The sequence below is a fragment of the Pseudochaenichthys georgianus genome, chromosome 11 (genome assembly GCF_902827115.2).
Source record: "Pseudochaenichthys georgianus chromosome 11, fPseGeo1.2, whole genome shotgun sequence".
In the NCBI taxonomy this organism is placed as follows: Eukaryota; Metazoa; Chordata; class Actinopteri; order Perciformes; family Channichthyidae; genus Pseudochaenichthys; species Pseudochaenichthys georgianus.
Window position 1 is genome coordinate 5906232 of NC_047513.1, and position 10790 is coordinate 5917021.

The 10790-nt window shown below is 39.9% G+C and overlaps 1 long non-coding RNA gene across 1 annotated transcript; it reads right to left on the bottom strand.

Annotated features, from left to right (window-relative positions):
- Positions 1-2482: 2482 nt before the first annotated feature.
- Positions 2483-4931, bottom strand: LOC139434746 (uncharacterized). The gene is made up of 3 exons (XR_011644047.1): positions 4898-4931; positions 3997-4076; positions 2483-3661 (listed from the first exon to the last, which is right to left on the bottom strand). It is a non-coding gene; the product is annotated as an uncharacterized lncRNA (long non-coding RNA).
- Between the last annotated feature and the right edge of the window lie 5859 nt (positions 4932-10790).

Genomic DNA, 10790 nt, shown 5'->3' on the forward strand with positions numbered 1-10790 from the left:
CCCTTCACTTAATATGACTGGTAGAATGTTGTCGCTTATTATAAACTTCTCCCAACTGGTAACACAATTTACCACAACCCAACCTACGCTGCATGGGGACATACAATACGTCTGAATATTTGTTAATACTAATCTGGACATTTCTTGTAATACATTTGGTTCTTTGAGCTAAATGCTAACTTTAGCATGCCGACTAGCTTACACCGAAGATGCTATCAGGTTCATGGAGAGTAAAATGAATGTCAGCAAGCTAACATGTGTTAATTATCTAAGACTATACACTGATGCTGATTTCAATGTCATTAGTTTGCAGGTATTTTGTCATACAACAAAGTATAAGACATTATATTTGACCGGAAAAAAGTTTCTCAAGGCTTGCTCCCTCGGCAAAAACCAATGGGAATTTCAAATTATCTGTGACATTCATGAAACTGACACGCTTTGTTCAGCAGGATAAACTTTATATATTTACACTGTTTATATGATTTTTGAGCGTAAATGCCAGAAGAAGTGGCAACTGTATCACTACCATAGACTGTATATATAAATGGACGTAGGGTCCGTGACGTCACCCATAGGATTCTGCAGAGTTGCCGTGAAGCCCTTAGTAGGCGGAGTCGGCCACTAACGGCTCGACAGTGACGTCAGAGTCTAACTCCCGCCTTCTCCCGCCTGCTCCAAATAAGGGCAAAGAGGCGGTGCTGAGGCGGAGCCGAGGTGGGACAGGGCGGGACCTGCTGCCACCGAGCGTGACGTTCCAGACCTAGCTCAGGCTAAGAAGCTAAGCTAACATGCATCTATTAAGTATTAAGCTAACAACCTATGCTAACAACCCAGCTTGCGGTCACTGCTCCTCGTTCCCGGCATATTCTGAAGGTAAGATACCCTGTAACTTTACAAAACTTGTCCTTTTGATTTAAAGGTTCTTGAACCTACACTATACAATTGTTTTTTAAGTGCTTCACCGTTTTTCTAATATAAATGTCATTTGTAACTAAACTTTGTAAACTAGCAGAGATATGGCCAGTGTTGCGTGAATTAAATGTGATTAATGAAATATGACTGTAGAAAAAGAAAGGTGCTTTTATATTGATTAAAACATTTTTATTTATTTCAGAATTAAGAAAAAAGAAGATCCACGCCAAACTGCACAACCTGTAAGTTGATGGTCCTGGCTTACTTTACAGGACTTCAGATGGTTGACATTACACACAAACATACTATACATATACATGTATGCACAATTGTAGATAAACAGCACACAGTATATAAATATATATATATATAAACTGTGTGCTGTTAATCTGTTTTTTGTGGTTTTGCTCTCTTGTTACTTTTAACCATACAGGTGTGATTTCATAGTTATTTTGTATGTTATTGTCAAAGGAACAAAATGAGCAACCCTTTATTTGATATTCCTCATGATCTGAAGCATTTGTTACTCTCATTTATTTTCCTCCCATAGTGACTATGGATAATCGGGAGCTATGTCCGGCGTGGAGCCCAGAGAGCTACAGAGACCATCAGCAGCAACCTTGGCGTCGACCTGAGGGTGTGCTGGTTCGGTTGGGGTGGACTGTGCTGGAGAGGTGTCCTCCCTTTCTTTTCCTACTCCCCGCGAGGAAGAGCAGTCCCGGATGTCCTCCTCATCCACTGTGGCGGCAATGACTTGGGGGATGTGCCCAGTGTTCAGTTGCTGAACCAGATGAAGGAGGACCTGGACCAGCTTCACCATCGGCACCCTGGCTTGAAGATCATGCTCTCCCAGAGGCGCCGGTGGAGGGCTGGTGCAAATCCTGTCAAAATTGACAAGGCCCGGAAGTTTGTTAACAGTGTTATGGCTACTTTTGTTCATAGCCTAAATGGTGCCATTGTTGACCACTCCAACATTAGACATGACAGTCCTGGGCTGTTTTTGCGAGATGGAGTTCATTTCACCCCTAGGGGAAATGATATTTTTTTTAAGTCACTAGCCAATTGCCTGAAAGACCACCTCCAAAGACTGTGAACTGCTAAAATGTCAGTATCACTGTCTTTGGATTTGGCCTTTAGAGTATGTATTCTAAGGCCCTTGCTAAGCCCAGACTGTCATGGCTAATGTTGAGTTAGATATTACATCTGTAGCCATAACACTGTTAACATGGCTGCTCTTCCTCTTCCCCACATCCCACCCCCCCCTCTTACCCCCATTGGACTCTGCAGCTCTCCAGGCCCATGCTGGGCATGGCTGTCTGTCAAACCTTTTATTTTGTATTTGTTATGATGTTTTTTGTTATTTGATTTGTTAAAATGATTATGTATTTATGTAAATATTGAAAATAAATTACATTCATATTTTCACTTCTTTTGTCTACTGCTTACTGAAAATGTTAGCTATCACATCCAAATGGGACTATCAAATGAAAGGATAAGCTTACCATACAATACAGAAAACATTACACATTAAGGCTCAAATCTTTTCCCAAGCCGGAGCAGTCTGAAAAGAGTCCCAAGTTTAAAAACACAAATCTTGACAATGAATACTACGCCGTCATTTATCAGCGACAATGCAAACAACAGGAAGGTCTCCCCTAGTCCCATGTATTTTGGCATCAATGTCATAAGCATACCATAGAATGTAATTATGAAGTGAAATACCCACAATCCCTACAGGGTCGTAACGTCACAGAAGATAATACCTTTTAGAGAGTTTTGTTCAGTATGCAGATAAATATTTGTTTTACAATAGAAACATTTTTCTCCATAAATGTTCCCACATGTTGTGAGCATCAACTTTAAATCTTTTGTCAACAAATAAAAAACATCTTAATTTCCTTTAGGACAACATTTTGTTTATAACACCACTACATTAACAATAAGCATAGGCAAATGATAACTGTCAACATTTAAGATTGTGCTTTTACTCTTTATTTAATCAGATCTATTTACATTGAAAATGTGATAAAGCCACATTGAAAGTTACATCTTGCATTTTATGAAAAGTAAAGGTTTCGAATCATTTTATGACTCAAGTACACGAGAAAATAAATTAAAGATGTGCAACAACTGTATCAGTAATTAAAATGATATAACTTATGTACAGGGTTGAGAGGGCTACTTGCCAAAAACACAACCAGTAACTTAATGTGAGTATCAAGATATAAAAGTAATGTAACGTGATAACTTTCTTTTTCTTTTGGATTACCTCAATATCAAATGCAATGCAAATAAACACAGGAGAGAAGAAATATTAATATGATTTTTTTACTTAAAATGTATAATATAATACCATATAGCAGATTCAGGCAGTAGGTGTATAGATTCACAATTAGTATTAGTATTAGCCTACAGAACAGTACCGCTTCCAGAGAAGAGATACCATTTGATCATTTTACATATATATGCTCTTTTTAGGTTTTGAATAAGATTGTAATCCTGAGTTTCCCTATTATTAAAAAAAGTAAAACTAATCCGATTACATCTTTTCCTATGTAACTAAGGATTACACTTTCATTTTTCTCAATACGATCTTGATTCGTGTTAGATGTAATCCATTACCATCTAAGCCAATACAAGTCATAACTTTTGGAAAATTGTCTTAAGTTATAAGTGATGCCTTCAATCTCTTTCACGTGGAGAAGACATCCCATTGGCCGAGGCGTTGCAACTTCCCTCAAGCGTCCTACATGAAAGAAAGATCACATGTTAGAAATGTGTGCACAAACTATTCAGTACTTGGTTTAAAGCCCAAGTGTGAGAGTGAACAGAGGCGGAGTCTGTGTGTTGGCTGCTGCTACCCAAACCAACATCCTCCTCACAAGTATTGGCTGTTGGAATGTCATTACGCTCCACATGTGGAACAACAAAGGCTTCTTCAGGTGTGCCTTGTATCATAATGATATTGCTCTGATCAGCAGCAAGACTGTTTTCACCACTACCATGGTCGACATCTGCAACCTCCTCATTACTATTAACAGTCGAACTAGGAGTGTCACTTACCTCGTCATTGCTACTCACCTGCTTCTCCTTCCAGGCTGTTGTTCTTTGGTGAAATAGAAAATGGTGGGCACTGCAGTGTTTTTCAGGCATCTCCTTCCCTAATAAAAATAATAAACAAAAACACATAAAATAACTTTTTGAGGTCTGTAGATATTCAACTTTCTTTTGAATAATGTTGTTTTAAATGTAAGAGTGCATTATAAAAGACAATAGAGGGCCAACATGTTAACTATGCAGTTAATCTATTCAACAATTACGTGTTTCCAAGATTCAGATTCAAAGGATTTATGTCATATGCACATAGGCTACAGTGTAGGAATGGCAATGCAAATCATCTGTCCCGAGCTCCTCCAACAATGCAACATAGTTATATAAGACATAAAACAATAAAATAAATTCTAAATTAAATTAAGAATAATAAATTAGTGCAGGCAGAAATCTATATACACGTAAATATAATAAGACATATGCAAGAACAGAATGTAAAGATAAATATTGTATAGTAAAATTAACTTAAATCATTTTTTTTTTACAGTGATAGCTGTTAAGATAAATAAGTTATAAGATGACAACAGATGAATGAATGTTGCTATTAAAATAATGTAAAAAAAGGTAATATAATTCATCTGTTTTTAACATAGAGTATGTGGGGGAAATGGCAATTCTCTATCTATGATAAAGAGTCTTTGCATAAATTGAAGAGAAATGTGATGGGATGGGATCGATTTCTATGTTTCTTTACTTAACTGGCTAAATCTTAATTTGGCCTTTAATCAAAAGAACATTACTCATCACTGATGTGCAACCAGTGCCATAACAATTATTTAGCATTGTATGATGTATAACATGTATTTAATTAGTAACAACAATTTACACTCACAAATGGAACCAAGTTATTTTTTTTTTAAAGGATCTGTACCCCTGAGTCCGTGCTGAAGGGATGACTCTCAAAGTGTGCACTGCACAGGCGAGAAGAAACGTTGGGGGTCCATGTATTCCTCCGGATGTTCAGCACCCACTGGTCCAGCCTGTCTGGATCACCTAAAGGAAACCGTTATTCAAAAATACATGAACACCGACCCAAAGACAACAGGAGGGTTAATGCCATATTCACTTAATAACGCATGAACAACTTTTACAAATATTTCTATATAGTCTGTGTTGGTAAATGTAATCTAGGTTGCACATTTCCTGCTGAAATACATGCATGGGCCTACCAAGTTACTGCGTGGAACTTTGGTTTTGATAAAACAGTGTAGTTCCACTATATAAACGTTACATTCATAATCAAACGAGACAATATGCAAGATAAATAGCTATTTGTTGTTATTCTTAATGCTTGTCATTCACACGTTAAGAAAATAAAATAAGTACCGATACATAGCAGAACAATTGTGGCGATGTTCAGCTTAATAAGACTTGTTCAACATCATTTCTTTAGCTAATACTATAGCGGGCTGCAGGCGAACCAAGTCCGCGTTTCGCTGCCTTCCTTGATCTCCAGTTATAACGCCAGGCTCCGCCGCTGGCCGAAGCTAACGGAGCCGCAAAGGGCTAGCTACGGCTCCGGTTAGCTTCGGTTATCCCACCACTGGGATAATTGGGTCCCCTTTTAACATTTGCTCCCGTTTAGCATTATGGGCGTCATAGCCATAGACTATAAAAGTCTTACCCAAGGCTGAATCATAAACTAAACTGTATATATATATACACATGCATAAAGGGTTACGTCCTTAGCTAGCTACATAACAAGCTAAGCTAACAAGCACACAAACACCTGCTAACGGGGTTAACATGTATAATATTATCATTTTACTCACCGAAAAAAGCTGAGAGTAGACTTCTTGGAAGTTCTGTTAGTACATTCAAGCGCACAGCACGACATCTTAATTGTCTGGTATATCACCACGAACACGGCTAAAGCTAAAGGCTCAAGTACAGTACTATGACTAACTAACGTTGTAGCCTCTATGGTTGTAGCCTAGCAGAGTGGACAAGTTGCTGTTAGCTGACAGTGAGGCATGTGCGGGTCCATCAACGTGACCACGCCCTAATTAATGCAAACACTTTAAGACCTAATATAAATAAAAGGGTCGCGTTAGAAAACAATTCACTCACAGATCCATAATCATGAAGGTGGAATCTAACTGTATCGATAATAAAATGTATGGAGCCAGGGAGAAAAACATGTTTTTTTCCGCTGTAAAGTTGGGCATTTTAACATGGGGGTCTATGGAAATTGCTCCTTTCTGCAGCCATCGCCTATCGGCCAATATATGAACTGCAGTGTGTGGCACTTCCGTATTGGCTTCCCGGCTCTTCCCCAGAGTTTGCCGCTTGATCACTACACGTCACAGCCGCTAAGCTAAAGGTGGCTACTGTTTGGCGTGCTGAAGTTTAGTTATCACTTGTTATTTGTTAGCAACCGCTATTTTAATGACACATATAGAAGCTTCGGACATTCACGAGTGGAAGTATTTTATAGCGCAAAACAATACATTGAAATCTCTTAAGCTTTTGTTAACAAACCTTATTTCAAGCTTCTAACCAAAAACACGTTAAAAAAACGGAACTGAAAATGGTTAAATACTGAGTAATTTCTGTGTTTTAGTACTCATTCCTGAACCCCTTTATAAAACCAACTTAGGCACCATTGTAATAAAGTGTCCTAGTAAACCATGACAGTTACAGTGAACCAGAATGTACCATACCAGGATGCTAAAACTGAAGCAGCTCAATGGAATTCAGCAACTTGTCCTTTTCTTACTGTGCCTTACCGCCTAAAGAAAATACCCTTGCGTACAATTTGCTTTAAAAAACTGCAAACTGCAGACTTTTACAGTGGAAGGGCTGTGCCCCGCCCCCGGCACACACAGACGACAGGTCGTTCCTCAACATGACCAGCTGCTAATCCGGTTAAAGATAGCAGCAGGTGAGCCGGGCTGTCCACAGACTGACCTACTGTTCAGAGTGATCTCAATCCCTTTGCTTCCTTGCTCCACAAGTCCACGCTTATCAGCTTATCAGACATTTATTTGCCTCTGTCGCTTTAATTGGTTTACTAGGTATTTCTGTCCCCGCCTCTTTAGAAAACTTGAGACAAGTCTGACTCGAATTGTTTCAATGGGAAAAGTAAACATGAGCAGCACAGATTATGACTGATGCTTTCGCTCCATAGTCACAGTAGTACATATTGTATCAATTTTACTATCCGAAGCATTTTGACACTAAAGTTGTCACAGTCGAGAATAGAGCAGGGTGGATCTATGTGCAGGACGAGGAATACATACAAATAAAAATAAAACTTTGATAGGTTTTTCAGGCAAAACAGAGCAGGGCAGAACTCTCCCATGAACGATGAAGACGCATCTGACAGAAAAGGGAGGGAAAACCAGAACTTAAAGGTCCCATGTCATGGCCATTTCCACTGATCATAATTCCATTGTTGAGGTATACTAGAATAGATTTACATTGTGCAATTTTCCAAAATCACTTTGGTTTCTCATACAGCATCTCTGTAAACTACGTGTATTCACTGCATTTCACTCTCTGCCTTTAACGGCTCGTTGTAGCTCCAGCCCCCACCCTCCCTGTGAGCACAGTGTGCTCTGATTGGTTGGGACCAGGTTGGGACGTTGTGAATCGAGCTGAGCTCCATGGAGGTGTGATTTCCTTGTTTAGCGATACACAGCAAAACACAGCCAAACTCACCCTGAGCACACACAAAGTCACAGCCGAAGTAAAAACAATAAGTGTGGCTTGATATTGAGTAAGAAAAAGGTTGATAAACGCTGTGAGAATGGGTCTGTGGAGAGAATTTCGCTGCGATCCCAACTGTCTGTTATCATCAGCCTGCAGCCAGGGAGGAGAGATCAGCAGAGCTGCCTGCACTTAGTGTGTGTGTGAGGAAGTCCGTGGATTGGTCAATTTGGACCAATCAGCGGGGGCTTAACGTAACGGCTCCGCGGACGTAACGTAACGGCTCCACGGATTGGCCCATTTGGTTCCGGGTAACGCATGACATCATGAGTTACCCGGAAGAATCAATGGACAGTGACGTATCTCCAACGAGGCGTTTTGGGGAGGTATTTTCTGTGTTCGAGTTTTACTCGCTACAGGGTGTACTTTGAGAGTTTTGACTCTGCAGACCGTTTACATGCATAAAAACCTTCATAACAACAAGGGGACGGGTAATAACCGGAAAAGCATGACATGGGACCTTTAAATACTCGAATAACTAATCACTAGGACAAGACACAACTAGAGAGCACAGGAATCTGATCTGATGATCAAACAGGCAGGAAACACAGAGACAGGAAGTACAAACAGACAAAAGACAGGGGTGAACACATTCAAAGCACATTTTTCTGATTTGGCGGAATCAGCAACACGCTTGAGAGATCTGACAACACAGAGCAGTAAACATAGTAGCATAAAGTAGTCAAACTTTGTCAACGTTTTAGCCTAACTTCAACAAATACATTTGGACGCTCAAGCTAACCAATATTTGTAGCAATAAAACATGTTTGTAAGCTGTATAACTATATTATGTTGTCTACATAAAGTATACATACATTAGACCACGCCCATTTTAGAGACAGGAAGTGTAAGTCTTTTACTTAGAAAACAACTTTACTTTAATTTCATTCCTCTAAAGGCCCTGACACACCAAGCAGTCACCGGAAAACTCGCTGATGCCGACTGTTGCGTCGGCGTGTTCTCCTGCGTCTTGGCCATGTGTCGCACTGGAACACACCGCAAAGACTTCAGCCGAGCACGTACGAACTGCACATACGTGAGCGGCAATAACTCTCCTTACCAGCTGGCAGCGGTAGTGTGTATTCGTCATTCAAAAGAGGCAACAACCGGAAGACAGAGAAGAAGAACAGACTACGTGATATAAACAAACAACAAATAGCGTGTGCGTTCCATTTTCACTCTCGTCTATCAAAAACATGTTTCGTGTGGTACTGGAGCTATCAGCCATTGGAGTGTTGCTTGAGGAAGACATTCTCAAGCAACCGTTTCGCTTCTCATGCACTGATTCGCTAGCTGAACAGCCAATCAGAGTGATTTCTTGCCATGAAAGGCCAAATAAGGCGTGTCACGGCCGGCGGTGCGGGACACACCAAATTGAGTTTGGGCGACAGGGCACGCTCCGTCGTCCGACTAACGAAAACAGACGATTTCGGCCTGGTGTGTCAGGGCCTTTACAGCCAACTTTCATTCATAGTACATCAAGGTTAACTGGGGTTAACTAAAGGTGAGTCAAATTTGATTTTAGTGTTTGAGTCTGACAGAAAAAGACCACTCAATAACTAGATTTTTCAACATTGAAGCAGTCAGTGACAACATGTCTGAGTCACCACATCAGTCTGTGTCTGTGTCACTGCATCTCACACTAACTCATATCCGTCTCTCGCACTCTGTCCTTATTTAAATTACATGCAAATCTGTCCAGTCAAAGTTGTTTTAGCACATATTACTCCTCTGCTTCCAACTCGACCGGATACACGTGGGCTATATTTCTATTTTTCAACAAACATCTCTGCAGTTTTTCTCCCATTACATGATATCAATCTTTGTTTATTTGTCCTTTCCCTGTGAAGATGCCGTGCAGTGTTGTGAAAGGTGATGAGAAAGCTACAAAAAACATGTTTGTTGGCGGAGTTGCTTCATTTCAACACCCGGCTGCAGATATAGGATGACTCAAAGAAAGCTTTGAAGAGCCAGTTCTCTTTTACAGCTCATTAGAATAAGTACATTTATAAACTCTCTCTGACCTCTCTGGGTTTTTCTCATTTAAATAATGCTTGTTAGTCGACTCGGCGGTGTCGAGCGCTTTCTGTGTGCTGTGAAGTACGAGTTCAGCAGCAGGGCAGGAATGTTTTGATTCATTATCAATTAAAGCAGAATGAACGGGCTGTAAAATGTCTTACATCGTAAATATGCACATTGTCACACACAGCATTTCACAATGTGTGTTGGCACAATTATCATTATCTGTGAGAATGTAATGTTAGAATAAGGATAGAAAAGTCAGACTGATCAGTTATGCTACAGTATTTGTATTTGCAAGATTTCTTACATCTCACAAAGATACATTTTTCCTGGTAAAACGTTGTTTTTCTTATCTAGTCAATATTGGGCTTTTCTGTTTCAATGACATTTCTTCTTTCAGACAAGTGGAAGAATAACCCTCCAAAATACACATTAAAGTGTTCCTTTTACAAACTCTAGAGTTATCCTTAATTCACCAGAAGTTAAAAGAGTATGCCTCCATCTTTCAACATAACATGACGGAAACTTGTCAAACAAAACATTATTTTGAAATTAGATATCAACCTTGGTAGTTTCATAGTATTATATTCCTCTAGTGTCTCCCCTTCATTTCTCACTCATCTGTTACTACTACATTGCATTTTATATTTAAATGGGCCCTATTATGCTTTTTGGGTTTCCCCTTTCCTGTAGTGAGATCTATAGCTTTGTGTGCACGTAAATGGTTTGCAAAGGCTAAAATCCCTGTGTTACCTCCAGAGGGAGTTTCCCTTCCCCCGCCTGAAACACCTCAATTGGACTTCTTTGTTTACTTCCGTAACATAGTGACATCACTGTAACACTCTCGATTCTAATAGCTAGCGCTCCAACACATTGTACGTGATAGACTAAGGGGTTGACCAATCACAACAGAGCCGGCCAGCTAACCAATCAGAGCAGACTGGACTCTGGTTTCAGACAGAGGGTGAAAAGAGGTGCTGCAGCCCAGGCAGTATGAGAACAATAAAGGGCTTTTGAACATTAAAGCATGG